Here is a 14,662-nt window from a genome sequence, read left to right as displayed (position 1 = left end):
CATGCATTTGAACAGCACACATCAGTTACTCTTTTTCTCATCAGTTCCTCTTACTGGCATGGGAAGAATCATATTTTAGAGGATTCAATTATCAGGTTGCCATGATATATTTCAGTATAATTATATTTCATTGTCAACTACAAATAATTTGAGGTGCTTTTCTGTTATACTTTTGGAATGATAGTCTTATACCATTCAGAGACAGTGAAACAGTGGAATATGTACAAAACCACAGAAATGTTAAAACCCAAAAATCTTATTTGAAAAATGTTTTTGCTATCTGCTAAAGTGATGTTCTTGCAAACCCTTTGTCATATATAAATAAGTGAAAAGTTTATAGAGAAGCATACGAGAGCTTCTCTATATATTTGAAGACATGGTATTTTTATGTGTGCCTGAAAATCCTAGGAATCTTCCTAGCCTCTACTCCTTGTAGGCAGTTTGTGGCCGTTGGGGCGGGGCTGCAGCTGAGCCTTACCCTTAATTGGGCACACCTGTGAGAACAGGTGAGCATCATTAAGGGCAATCAGTGCCCAGGGGCACTGCCCAATCAAAAAGGGCACAGGGGGCTCACAGGTGCCGTGCATCAGCATCAGGGTAAAAGCTGGGCTGAGGGACAAGAGGAGCAGAGGCTTGCAGCCTTCTGAGTGCCATGCTGGTGCTCTGCGTGGGGTTTCTGGAATTCCGTGGTGGCACTGCGTGGGGTTTCTGGAATTCCGTGGTGGCACTGTGTGTGTTGTGGCCATCTCAAGTGTGACATGTGCTGCCTCTGACCAGCTGGGAATTCTGGGCAGCCAAATCACCCATTCCACCCCTGGCTGCTGCTGGTACCAGACACGTAAGTCAGAAGTGACTTCATTTGTTTCTGGGGTCGTTTGTGGGGAAGAGGAAGGCAGAAGGGCTCCTGTTTCTAAAACTGTTATTTTCTAATAGTTAAAGTGATATATAGTTCAAAACACTGCTTTGGACTTGCCTTTTAGGCATGCATGTATCTCCTGATCATTGGATTTTTTTAATTGCTGTGTATTTCTGTGAAAGTAATTCATGTTCTGCATTTTGTGACGAGTGCTTTTCACCAAGCTGTGTGTTTCTATTCTGCTCATTCTATCCTAAGTGCACAAGTGGCTTTCTTTACCATGTCCACGTGACGGTCTCAATTGTGGAATAGAGTTTTGGGGGTTTTATTTTCCCATTCAGATTAGGTAAATAAGATAAAAGGAAGGAATGTCATAACTGCCCTGTAGATTTTCTTTGCCCAAGGCAGATGTATCCATTTTATGGTTTAGTGAGAGACATGGTAATTTTCATGTGGCTTGTAATCTAGATGGTTTTATCTGGGCTTGAGGACATCTGTTGGACTTTGTCAGCCGTGTGCCACAGTTACTTGCTGTTTGATTGCTGTCAGCTGTTTTAAGATAGAGATATTGCTCAGATCTCTGCCTGACCCTTGCTGTAGGCACAGTTTGTGGTAACTGGGAGTGGCTGATGGGCTGCAGCTGTGAGAGCAGGTGAGCAGCATTGAGGGCAATCAGTGCCCAGGGACACTGCCCAACCAAAAAGGGCACAGGGGGCTCACAGGTGCTGTGCATCAGCATCAGGGGTAAAAGCTGGGCTGAGGGACAAGAGGAGTGGAAGCTTGCAGCCTTCTGGAGTGAGAAGATGTTATTCTTTGTGGGCAGGTGTCTGAAGCCTTTTGATGAGGTAAGGTGTTACCCTGTTTGGGTGAAAGCTTAAAGCTTTCTGAAATGGTGTGGTGATGCTCTGTGTATCGTGGCCATCCTGACTGCACAATGTGCTGTGATATTTGCTGCAAGAACCCCTACTTGTGGCTTAACCGATAATCCAAATTTCATGGAACCTCTATAAACAGCTTAGTTCTATGCTTGAGTGTTTCTTTTATCATCAGCTCTAGCAGCTGATTTCAAAGTCTAATTTCTTCTTTGTGATGAGATGAGAAACTTTCATCTCCAACCTCTGAACATGGGGCTGGGGTGGCCTGCAGGTGTTAAATCCCTTTCTGGGGCTCTTGACAAATTTAAGATGCCAGGTAGAGAAGAGTTAATTGTTGGAGCCAGAAGGATACCTGGAGCTCATCAGGCAGTCAGATTTAGACTCTTCCTAATCAAGAAGGAGAAAGGGACTAGTGAGTAGTGAAGGGAAGAAGTTGCCTTTTTCTCAGGAAATGCAGCTCTCACTGCACTGTGAACTCTGAGTGTGTCGTGCTATTTGCTCAATGCTTGACGTTGCTTTTGAATCACAGAATGGAAGAATCTCGACTTGAGAGCTTTGAGAACTTCTTTAAAGAAGTAAAGCAGGAGGAACAGCCCTTATTCTTGTACTCTGTGGTGTGTGTTGCAACACTTCATTTATAAGTCCTAAAGGAAGAGGAGAAAATAAGATGTACAGATTCTGTATAAAATATGGAGACTTAGAAGAGCAATGTAGTAAAGTTGAAAAATGACACAGGGGAAAGAAGAACTCGTGGCAATTCCCTGTGCTCAGCAGTGGTTTCCAAAGCTACATAGAAAGTCTCCAGAAGGAATGAGGCTGCCCAAGCTGAAGTCTGAGATGGGCAGAGGTCAAAGTCTGTGAGTGAAAGGCAGTGTTGTGGGCACTTCTTAATGCAGGAGCTGTGTTTGAATACAGACTGCCTTTGCCCTCTTGTCAAAAGTTATTTCCCACCAGGTTTCCACCCCCAGCCTGGAATAACGTGACTGCAAGCCTTGTTCTGCAAGCTACGTAAGGATTTTCCCTTTGTGGGAAGAACTAATGCATCATTTCTTGTTAGGGCAGATCTAAAATTCACCAGCTACCTAAACTAGCTTAGTGTGTGCAGTCAGTCCTCTTTAAAGCCCTACCCCAGCTGCCTCTGTGCCAGCTTTCTGCACTGAGAGGCTGAAGAAGTGATTGTTCTTGTCACATGCTGAAGAATTCAATATCTTTTATGGCCACATTAGGGAGAATGGTAAATCATCTCTGAAAAATGAAAAAGTAGAAGCAAAGATGTTTACTGCTGTATTTTAAAGCATAGTAGCATTTTAATTTTGTGTTGGAACCCAATTTAGAAAAACAGTCTCCTCATTTTTCCTCTAATATGTAAGGAAATCCCAGTAAATTTATTACTTTATTTGAAAGCAAATTAAGAAAGATTCCAAAGGCTGTATTAAATCTTTTTTGATAAAAATTGTATGGTATTGTCTCTGAAATTCACTGGGAAGCATTACTAATCCCTGCATTCATGATATTGCATGTGACAGCCATGAAATTTAAAGCTGGGCAGTAATTTTTGAAGGGATAATACTCTGTCTTCTGCCCTAACAAAGAATTGATATGATGTGGAGGGGGTGGTTATAACAATTTTATGTGGCATCCAAAAGCAAGAATAGGAACTGCCAGTAGCTAAAGTGTGATGTTAAAATGTTTCTTTATTGGAAATGGCAGCTTGGGAAGCCTTCCTGAGAGTCATTAAGTATTCCTGCAGTATCAAAGTTGGTTTTTTTTTTTTTCCTCAGAAGAATAATAGGCTAGAAATAGGTGTATCTTGGAAATTTTGGTTTTTGTTGTTGGTTTTTTTTTTTTTTTTTGCTATAAATAAGATGTAAACATGAATAACAACAGCAAAACCTTTTCAAAAGCCATTTTTCTTTTTAAGGCTGGTTTTGTGAAATGTATGTCATTTTAGCCAACTGCTGCTATGGTGGCAGTAGTTTGGTCTTAAGCCTAATGTAGTGGTAGAACTCTAGGCTGTGTTCTATGATGTCACATTCACCTTGCTGAAGGTCTCCTTAACACCCTCTTTCTCTAATATCTATTTATTTATAACATTTTCTGGGTTTTAAGGATTAGCTCTAGCATGCTTACCTCATTTAAGGCAGAAGCATCACGACTGCTATTAATTGTGGTTGCCTCTAGCCTGTGAGAGTATTGGCTGACCTTGGAAATTACTCTGACTTGCCTTGATGTCCTGTGGTGGTAAGCATCCCCTGCATGATGAGGATAAAAAGTGAGAATAGCAATGCCCCTTCCTCTTTCCTAAAATTCACACAAGTACCGTGGTAAAAGATCTTTACAGTCATGCCCCAGCACAATACACCTCAGGATTTCTGAGTTTGGGGATGTTTATGACAGTCCCTGACATTGGTGGTATTAGACTAGCCATATCCTTTGCCCTCATGTGGCAAACCTTGCCCAAATGTAGCAATAAATGTTTTTTTCAGCATTTATACACACTTGCACCCCCTTGAACTAGCTGGTGTAGATGCTCTCTGAATGTTACAGTAGAAAAGCCCTTTATATTCCCCTGAAAGAGCAAGCATTTTATTATTAGGGACAGAGGTTTTGAGGTTAGCCTTCTTCTCTTGTAGGCAGTGACAGTACAACAACAACGAAAATGAAAAGCTCCAGCTGAAAGCCAGCAACGTTTTCTGATCCTTCTATTTGTAAATAGAAGCATCTAATTACCAGCATATGTACATTATGTGTTTCTGTATATGTTTAACAGTTCATTCATCTGCCAATGTTGCCCTTCGTGCAGTTGGATTCCTGTTGTGGCAGCTTCACTAGTGATATACATAGAGAAAGCAAGAATATTAACTTTCAGATTGAGAAAACTCAATGTGCTTGTCTTCATAGTTTCCTCTCAAAGCTTAGGACACCTATTCTTGCTGTAGTAGTATTTCTTCAACACTGCACTTTCTACTTTAAAACTGATCCAGGGAATATAATCTGTTTTTTTCTGGGTGATATTTAGCCTTCCTGTGCATTGGTAACTTTAAATAAAATGTCATTTTCATTGCCTTTCTGAGGCTTTTTGTGCTTGAGTTGCCAATGAAAATTTTACATTGGATTGGTTCACAAGACTGAGCCTTGAGAAACTCCACAACTGATCTTTTCTGCCCAAACCCACTAACATCCTTATCTCTCAGTAAACCATACTTTGATAACTGGTATTTCACTTCATTTATATAATTTTTCCCCTTCTTTTAACTAATCACCTGTCTATCAGTAACTGCTTACTAACTTAACATCTTCCACTTGTCATAATGCAATATTTAGTGAAGCACAGGCATATCAAATGCACTGACATAGTTCTTAAGATTAACAAAGCTTGTGTCTTAGTATTAAAAATCTCTTTATTGAGAGAAAATAAAGATCAGCTGGATAAATAGGGCTAGGCTTACAGGATACATGTGAAGGTGACTAATTATCAGATTGAGAGAAGAATTTGCTTCTCAGTTTTTTTGTTTATTTACTCCCCCTAATAGATTAAAACCATCTGCCTTCACAGGTAGAGACACCTGATAGAAACTTTACTCTGCCCTACACTTCAATGAATGTGATTAGTTTTTTTGAGTAGATTCTAATTAATAATTACTCTCATCTGTGAGTCTGTAGCAACCTCCTGGCAAACACAGCCGCCTCTTCAGAGAGCTGCCAAATTCCTGAGAGTTTAAACAGTAAAATGCAAGATGGTTGTGAGAGAGTGCAAGAATAAAATGAATAATATAGACTGGTGCATTGTATCTGCTTTGCAGTTCATTTCATGTGAATGTAAATCCACTTTTAGAGCACATCTTTTTAAAGATGGTGTAACTGCAGAACCTCTGCATTTTTGCTGTAGTTTTTCTTCCTGTTGTAACCATGTTATTCCATAACTTATGTTTCAAAACAATTGCTGTAAAGAATTTTGTGATTTTTGAGTTCTGGTTGGAATTCTGGTGTCAGTGACCTTAGTTATTTTTTCATAAGGCTGCCTAATGATTTTCCTTTGAAGGCTTGTGAGCCCTTATTTTCAAGTAACTAAATTTATATTTTATTAGAGAACTTGGTTTGTTGGCAGATTTAGTAATGTTTTCTGAGCATATGTTTGATGGGTTGAACAGGATAAAAGAGTTTCATAGATGCCTTTGTAGAGGATAAAGGGCAGAGGCTCAGCGTCATTTTTATGCATGAATTTTCACTGACAAGAAATGAGGTTCTAATCCTGCAACAGGAGTGAGCACAGGGAATCATTTTACTTGTGGCGCTTCTGACTGAAATCTGTGACCAGCTCAGAGCAGTGACAAAAAATGAGTGTTTTCCTTTTCCCCTGGATTCACAACTTTCATTCTTTTGCTGTTACAGGCAAACCCCTAATGCTTCCCATAACATATTACATGCTGACTTGGAGGTATGAAGGGAGCATTTTTAAAATACAGACTAAACATTGTTGAATAATAAAACCTGAAAAAACCTAGGGAATGTAAAGAAAAGGTTTATCTGACTTAGGACTGTGCAGTTAGATTCCCTTGAAATTCTTCCCTAATGAAGGTGAAGCAAGTGCACGCAGTTCAAGTGTTGTGCAGCTGAGTGACCTCTGGAGTAAGAATTGCTTTGCATTGGAAGTCTGAAAGGCAGAATTTGGTGGAAACAGCTTTCATTTTGTTCTTATCCCAGTATTTCCCACCAGAGACGGGGAAGTGGGATGGTTACCTGTGCAGGCAGAGTACAAATATGTTTATGTGTACATTGGTTCAGAGTTCAAGAGAAACTAGGGTAGGTGCCATCATTTTTGATTGTCTTTCTTGAGTTAGTGTCTAAAATAATGCAGTAACACATTCTTACTGCCGTTGAGTATTTTCTAAAACTCCTGAATGTAAAGCCCTATGGATTTCCCTGCTCCCATTTGCTAGATTTACACTAGCCTGCAACATTTGCATTAGGATCACATTTTTGTAGAAAAATCTCGCTCAAAATGCTGTTTTAGTAAGCAATGTCATTATCTTCATTGGGTTTATGTGGTGAAGTTGTTTTTTTTAGTGAGGAAGGCAAAGAGGCAGCAGGGTTGGCCTCTGTGAGAGGTCAGGGCTGTTCAAACCCAGCTGGTTTCAGCCAACTCTAAAGGGGACCCACCTAAGGACACAGCTGAGCTCACTAGCAAAGGTGATGGCTCCTCTGTGAAAATGCTGCTCGGGGTAGAAAAGGGCAGAGGAAGAAGGAACCCTGAAGTTGGAGGTTAGATATAAATCCTCTTGCGTGTTTGGATCTTGTGAGAAAATTTCTAATTCCAGCCAAGTCAAAGTGAGCATCCAGATTTTTGTCTAGCCATCTTCTAGAGGAGGCTAGACAATCCATCCAAGAGGACAAGGGAAAAAGCAATGACAAGGTACTCTCTGCTCCCTGGAGCAACTGCAGGCAGTGCATGTACTCACCTGAGAGTAGGTATTTCCCAAAAGAGCAGGAGCCTCTGAATAAGAGCCCTAGAGCCCACACACCCCTGGGCTGGAGCCGAGCTTGGAAAATGGGGCATAAAGGTTTTTTTCTGAAGCCTGTAAATGTTTGTTCATTTTTTATATTGGTTTGTCACTACCCATATCGTGAACTAAATATTTATTGCTACTTGAAATAACTTAATTTCTCATAGTCTAATTTGTTTAGCCTGTGATAGTGGTTAAGTGATTTTCCTGTCTTTGTAAAGCTCTCAGCCTCCTTGCTCCTATTCCTATTCTCTAACTCCTGTCTCACAAAAGAAATAAATTAACTGACCAAATGCAGCTTTGAGATTTTCCCTAGTTGTGAGTGAGGCCAGTTCAGTTCTTGGTCCTGCTGGGCAGGAGTAGAAGTGTGCTTTTCATCATCTGTCTGTACAGAGTAGCAACAGAGCAACAATATCTTTTAATAGCATGGTATGATTCCTTTAACTTGATTTAGAGCAATACTCAGAGTCGCCCTAAAGTTACAAAAAAAAATATAACCTACAAATGAAAAGCTGCTTCCCATCTGTGAGAAAATCAATGTACATGAGGGAAAATATCAAAAAGGCTACATTTTTAGTAGCAGTGAATAATTACTCATTTCCAATTAACTTAAATTATTTCAAAATGAAGCCACAAGCCAAGCCTTTGTGATGACCAGAAGAGGTGTGGTTGTGACGAGCTGACATGCAACCCATGTGATATTAACAACTTCATCCAGGTTTGGATTTACAACAGAGATGTTGATTTACTTTCTAACACCCTTTTTCTTTGACTCCTGATGCTGTCCCTCTACCAGTTGTTTTGTTATACTTCCCTAAGGTGACTTTGCTCTGTATTTTATTACTTGAAAGAACATTAATTAGAAAAGATTAATAAATGGCAGATGAATTCAGTTAATTAGTTCACTGAATAGTTGGAACATCTGCTGGAGAGTTCAATGATGCTGGAGATATTTGTGCAGCCTTTGCACAATGACTACTTCTCTGAACTTTAGTCAAGAAACTCTTCTCCAAAGCAAACCTGAGCATGGAAGATGTCAGTGCTCAGCTATTGATGATGGGCAGGCAAGTTTTTCCATGCAGTCATGAACTATGAATGCAAGGTATAGAGCCCCCAAAGAGAAAGAAACATGGACCATCCTGATGCTTCCTCACCCTACGAAACCTTATGGTCAGAAATGTTCTATTTTTTGTTCTGCCTTTGAGAACTGGAAGTTACTTAGATGCCGAAATTCATGGTGTTCTAGATGTGATTTATTTCTTTTTCTGGCTTCTGTGATGATCAGAGACTCTTATCTACCATCCAGAACTTTCTGGACAAACTAGAGCAAATCTAGTTGCTTAGCAATTTCAGCTCAGTTTTGGTGTTCATTGTCTTACTCTGACAAGTTTAGTCTGCAAACAAGTTACCCTCTTTGTGTTTCCTACCTCCCTCAAAACACAGTTGCTTCAGCCTTGGTTTATCTGTTCCTATGCTCCTTTTAAATGTCTGGCATGGGCAAATATATTCATATAGTTTAATTTTTGCATGGAGTACAGCATTCTATTTTTTACAGCAATTTCAAAATTAGTTTCCTCTGCCTGAGTTAATTGAGAACTACTTAGCATGTAAAGCACTACAGAACTAGAAAATGTCCAGAATAATACTGCTGGATGTCCCTGTGCTAGTAACTTTTTTCCCCCCAGTTCATAATGATGAAGACAATCACTTGCAATCTGGTTTGGTATTTGTAGGGACTCTTTGAATACTTATTTATTGCATTTTTAAGATAAAATACTTGAGCACTCCACAGAGTAAGGACTCTTCCCCAAGGAGAGAACCTTTGCTACTTGCTTGAATATCCTCAAAGTGGCTGTAGCAGAATGAATAAGCTGTTCTAGAAAGGGAGAGATTTAGAGCTACCCCTCCTTAGATCTAGGGGGAAATTGGCTAAAACATTAATTCAGTGTTTGGGAGGCCCAGAATCAAAGAAACATACTTCTATATCTTTAGAGAATCTGTAAGACTGACCTAAAGCATTTTATTTTGGTTTTGAGTGGGAGAGACGAAGCCAGTGTTTGGATACAAGTAAATTGCTTTCAGCACACAACAGAAATGGCTTTCTTTTTAATTTCTCTCCCCTTGCCCCCTTCTGCTTCTCTGTTTAGCTAACATCAGTCACTAATTGACCTTTACCTTTACTGATTGTATGGGACCAGTTGGGAGGATGATGTGAATACAATTATAAGCTCTTCCTGTGGAATGACAAGGTAAAAGTGGTATGACATATGAAAGAAATTGGCAAACTGACACTTGTCTTGTGCCAGAGAGAAATGAAGCACTTGATACAGGGTTGTTGAGGCTAAAAGTTGGGAATAGTAATACATCATCTGTTCCTAAAATATTGAAGTTTCTGCAGAAATATTTAGGATAGCATGGAATTGGATTTTTTCCCTGTGGTGGTTAATCCCTCATGGTACAAGATTTGATTTTTTTTTTTTTAATATTGATTTTTTTTCCCAACGGATCATTTGCACTCCAATTCTTTTCCTCCCAAAAGCTAAAATTTCACTTCTGTCTTGTATAGTGTCAAATACTGCCTGAAAAATGTGGCAAACACCTCACACTGTCAAGGCTGATGACAACGTAATGATGATGTTAAACATTTATTTGGGCACATCATGATTAAGAATTTCACAGGAGAAATTTAATCTGACTCTAAGCCAATCCTGTAAATCGGAATTAGCATTTTGTAACTTCTTACAGCAGTGGTCATATAGCATTTGCATCTGTACTGGGCACCTGAGGGAAAAAGTTTAATCTTGTGATACCTGAAAGACTCTCAATTTGAGTTCAGCTTTCTGAAAATTTCTGAAATTCTTTTGAAGTATTGTTTCTGCATGAGGGTCATACTGTCCCATGAGTTGCTCATTGGATAAATAAAATTAAGTCTTCTTTAATCACAGGAAAAGGCATGGTGTTACTATTTGGGCCAAAAGCAAACAATTCCTTAAAAATACCTATTTTAAAAAATCAAACAAAAAGTCAAATATTCTGAGTTGGAGAAAAAATAATTGCCTATGCAAAATTGCATTTGGAAAATAAATTTGTTGGGAACTTCTTTGTTCTTAAAAAGAACATGCCTAGTAATTTTCTTTCAAGAAGAAACTTCCCCTTTCCTGGATTAAGCAAATCCTTCCTGCAGCTTTTCTTCATCAACCAAAACCTCTCTGATTTGACCTCCTGTCTGGCCATGAATGACAGAAGAGGGTTCAGAGAGTCAGAGAATGGCTTTATGAGTGTGCACTTCTGTTTGATCATCCCACGTTCTCAGCCCCCTGTTAAAAACAGAGCAATAAAAAACCCTGGCAGCCTGGCAGTCTGCAGGGCTCTCCCAGCAGCGCTGCCCATCAGGCTCATTTTTCCTCCTCCCAGCTCCTCTGACCTCTGTGCACTTTGCTAGGCTGATAATGTTCCTGGGATCTTGTCTCTTGGGAAATACGTTTAGAAGGATAAGTTAATTCTGCTGCTCTCCAGTAAGCACTTCTGCCTGCCTTCTCCAGGGCCAGTATGTCTGAGTGGTCTAAATTGCTTATCCTGGAGGCAATGAGGTTTGCAAGGCTGCAGCTGAAACCTTCCCCTTTCTCTGCTTATCCTGCTTTCTGCCCTGAGAGATGGGGTACTATTCTGCTGAAGCCAAAAAAGCTGTTAGGAGGAAGAGTGAAAGTTTTTGGTTCTATGTGTTGCTGTTTGTGGCTTGGATTTTGTTCTGCTTGATCTGCTGGGTGTTTCTGAGAGCTGAGACAGAGGCAGGGTTGAAGACAGGACCAAAAAGGAGGATGGCAGGGAACAGGAGACTAGGGGGTCAGGAGAGAATATAAATTCCTGAATATCCACCGGATGGGGAAGGGGACAGGCACCACCCCTGGCCAGAAAAGGTTATAAAAAGTTGTCATTTTGTTGGAGGATGTATTTGGCACCGGGAGGAGAGACAGGCACCTGGCTCAACTAAATATTATTTACTAAGAAATAGTTTCTTTTGCTTGGATGACTTTGTTCCTATTTAAAAGTATCTAAAAGTTAGTTCATTTCTAACACTACCACTTCAGTTTGGGTTGAGGGATGAGTACTTAAGAGCCTAGAAAGCAGAGAGCTAAATTGAGGCAAGAAGTCTATAGAAAGCCTATTCTTGTAGTTGGTTCAAAAAGTAGAACCAATCCCTATAGCAGTTCATGCAGGATATACTGTTCCAGAGAGGAGTTTGCAGTTTATGAAGGGAAATCCATGTCAATCAGAACTGAAAACTGGATCAGGCACCAATAAATGGCTCTTACTAACAGTTACATTTTTTTTCATTACTGCCATTCAGCCTTCTAAACAAAAATAAATTTCCAATTCACTGAGCTTCAAGTGTTTAATTACTTTTTTTATAAACTTTTTAAAAAGTCTTCATAATAGAAATCTTGAAAACATCCCTCTAGAAAAAAAAAAGAGAAAAAAGTTCAGTTTTCATGAGGAGTGACATGTTAATTGCCTGCAGACAGCTTGTTGGACTAATGAGTAAAATAACCTAATAACTAATTGAAACTCCACTGAAATAAAGTCATTAAGAAAGTAGTATCATATCTAAGTAAATTAACTCCTTTTTCTGTCCTGCATTATCTAGCTGTTGTGCTTTGATCACAGATTAATAGGATCATTAACTAACTAAAAATGAAACCTATTAAAAATTGCAAGCCCTTTTATAAAGATTTTTTTCCCTCTTTTCATGAGACATTTCAGTAAGGGGTCCTGTCTCTTTGAAAACTTTCTTCTGCAAATGTTTAAGGGTATGGGAATGACAGAACTGAAGAAACTCTATTCAGGAACAGATCCTTTAAACTACAGCTAGCTAGGGAACTGTGCAGCAAAGCAAGACTTTTGTTGTGAAATATTTTCTATTACTTTTACTTCAAATGCCTTGCAAAACCACAACTATTAAAAAAAAAATAAAACAAATCCTACTGGCTTCTTAACCATTCTCATGTTTGTTCTGTTGGAAATCTGGGGTTTTAAATTTTTAGGCAGTATCTTCAGAAGGAGGCTGGGGTCACTCAGCTCTCCTGTCCTCTGTCCCAAGTTTCCTACCATGGTAATGCAATTGGCTGGACCAGGAGCTGGGGTTCCACAAACCTCTTGGGTTCCTGTCACAGCACTGATCATCTTGGGTATGTCAACATCAGTCAGATATCAAGATATTCCCTAGGGGACTTGAAATCTCTGTATTTCCAGATCCCTTGTGTGGAACTGGGAGCGCTTGTCTTGAGCTTCAATTTCTGCTTTTTTAGATAGGGACAGAGATGGAACTGAGCACCTACAGATCTTGTGAGAGTAAAATAAAGGCTTAAAGGTGATTGAGACATCTGTGGACTGTGAAATTCAAATGTTTTAATGTCTTTCCATGTTACTTATTTCATACTTTCAGATTAGTAAATTTTGTTGGGTTTTTTCCCTAATAATATACAAATCAGTAAATCCAGAATTTAAAAATCCATTCTAGCTTCCTAACTCTTTATCTCTTAATGGAGTACAATGCTTTTCAGAGCATCTCTGGTAGCGAGTCTATGTTTGGAGTAAGCAGACTGAAATGCCCAGAAGTCTGCATGCTAAGGTGAGGTCTACCTAGGCCTTATGAAAGAAAATGATGCAAGAACAGATACTACAGACTATTCTTCTAGTCTACAGGGAGGCATGGCCTTTCTTGGAACAGTTGTAGTTTGGATTCCTGTCTGAAAACTGTGCCTTAAGCAAGCAGTTTCTTGTGGAGACTGAGTCCTTTCTGTGCTCTTAGGATTAAAGGTGCAGAGCATTAAGAACTTAAGCAGTGTCTATCTCAACTTTGTTATTTTTGCTCAGGGCAAAGCTAATTGCTGGGTTTAAAGTACCGAGTCCTTCTCTTGTGTGCCAAAACTGATGAGTTTTTGCATGGGATAAATATTATTTGGTCAGAGAACGTGGTTCCACATTTGAGGTCACAGAAATTTCCATTTCAAAATAATTCAAAACTTTTAAAACTGAAGTTCCATATTTTTAGTCAGCTGGTCTGTTCATACCCTCCTAAGGTACAGGAAAAAAAGCACTCAAAGAAAGGAGGGAAAAGAATCCTGATGAAGCCTTCTGACAGCACTGTGTCTGAGTCTCCCTCTTCATTAAATATGTAATTTCAGGTGCCTACACCTGGAGCTACCTTTGCAAACATACAAGCATGTCACTAGGAGATCTGAGAAAATGTGGAAGCCTTAATTAAAACCTCCTTTTGCTCTAAAGCCTTGTGGATTTCCCACATTTCACCTTCTCTTCCCTGATAGCATAGATTCTGTAGTAAACCCAAGAGTAATTAATCTTCCAGCTTTGTCTCTGTAAAAGTTGCTTGCTATCTGCACTCCAGAGCTGAAGTCTGAATCTTGCCTGTTTACAGGGAGTTGGCACTGCAGTGTGGTGACAGTTCTCTTTCTGCATTTCATGATGGACATTGGCTGCATTTAGAAAGCATATTCTGATCCTGTAGCACTGAAACTAATGCCAAAACAGTAAACTGTGTGAAACAAAATATTATTGGATGTGTGCTACGTATGGATAAGACACCAACTGAGTCTTTGGGTGGAATGAAAGCATCTATTAATGACACACTTAGCTGCAGTCTATTCTCAAAGTGAGTCAAAAGCAGCACCTAAGTGGTAGGTGAAATTTGGGCTGGCCCACTGCCCAGAGGTGGATTCTGATTTATTTCTTAGTGTTGCTTAATTGGTAGGTCAGCAAATGAGGTGCTGGTTCCATTATATATGCTGTCAAAATGCCAGAAACATGGCTTGACAATGAGGTGTGGGGAAAATGAAAGAAATCCCTTGAAATAAGCACTTGTCCTGTGAAATTCCTTCCTTGTAGGTTAAAAAACCCTCTGCATTTTTTTTTTTGGTTGGTTGGTTTTTTTATTTGTTTTTTTTTTTTTTTTTCTGTTTAGAATTGTTTTAAAGTGTTCCTTTAAAATATATAAATTTACATTTTCACCTCTGTAAAAAATGCTAGGTTTAAATAGAGGTGTTAGAATGTAGGTAGACAGTTCGGATTTAACATGTGTCAGGAGTAACCCACACTTAGAAGATGAAAAAAGTAATTGAAAGAAAACACTCTCATATGCCCAGTAAAACTTCTTTAATATAAAATGCTTTACAAGAACAAACTACAACTTAAACTGGCACATATTTCTTCTCTAACTCCAAAATAATTTCCCAAGGCAGCAATTTATGTTGATTGTTTAAAATGCAGCATGAATGATTATGGGGTGAAAAAAACTAACGAGGCTTTATTGTTGCTCAGTTGGGACTTATAAGATTATGTATTTTGTGAAAGACTATTTAAGGGGAATTCTATTCAAGAAAATTGGAAAAAATCAGCCCAGTAAAGCTCAT

General features: G+C 39.2%; 1 long non-coding RNA gene across 19 annotated transcripts in view; it reads left to right on the top strand.

Annotated features, from left to right (window-relative positions):
- The window catches only part of LOC110478808 (uncharacterized), a 231,979-nt gene that overhangs the window by 159,011 nt on the left and 58,306 nt on the right, over positions 1–14,662 (top strand). The window lies entirely within an intron of this gene.

Source organism: Lonchura striata, chromosome 4 (assembly GCF_050655825.1).
Source record: "Lonchura striata isolate lonStrDom1 chromosome 4, ASM5065582v1, whole genome shotgun sequence".
In the NCBI taxonomy this organism is placed as follows: domain Eukaryota; kingdom Metazoa; phylum Chordata; class Aves; order Passeriformes; family Estrildidae; genus Lonchura; species Lonchura striata.
Note: the sequence above shows the minus strand (reverse complement) of the source record. Positions and strands in the feature narration are given on the sequence as shown.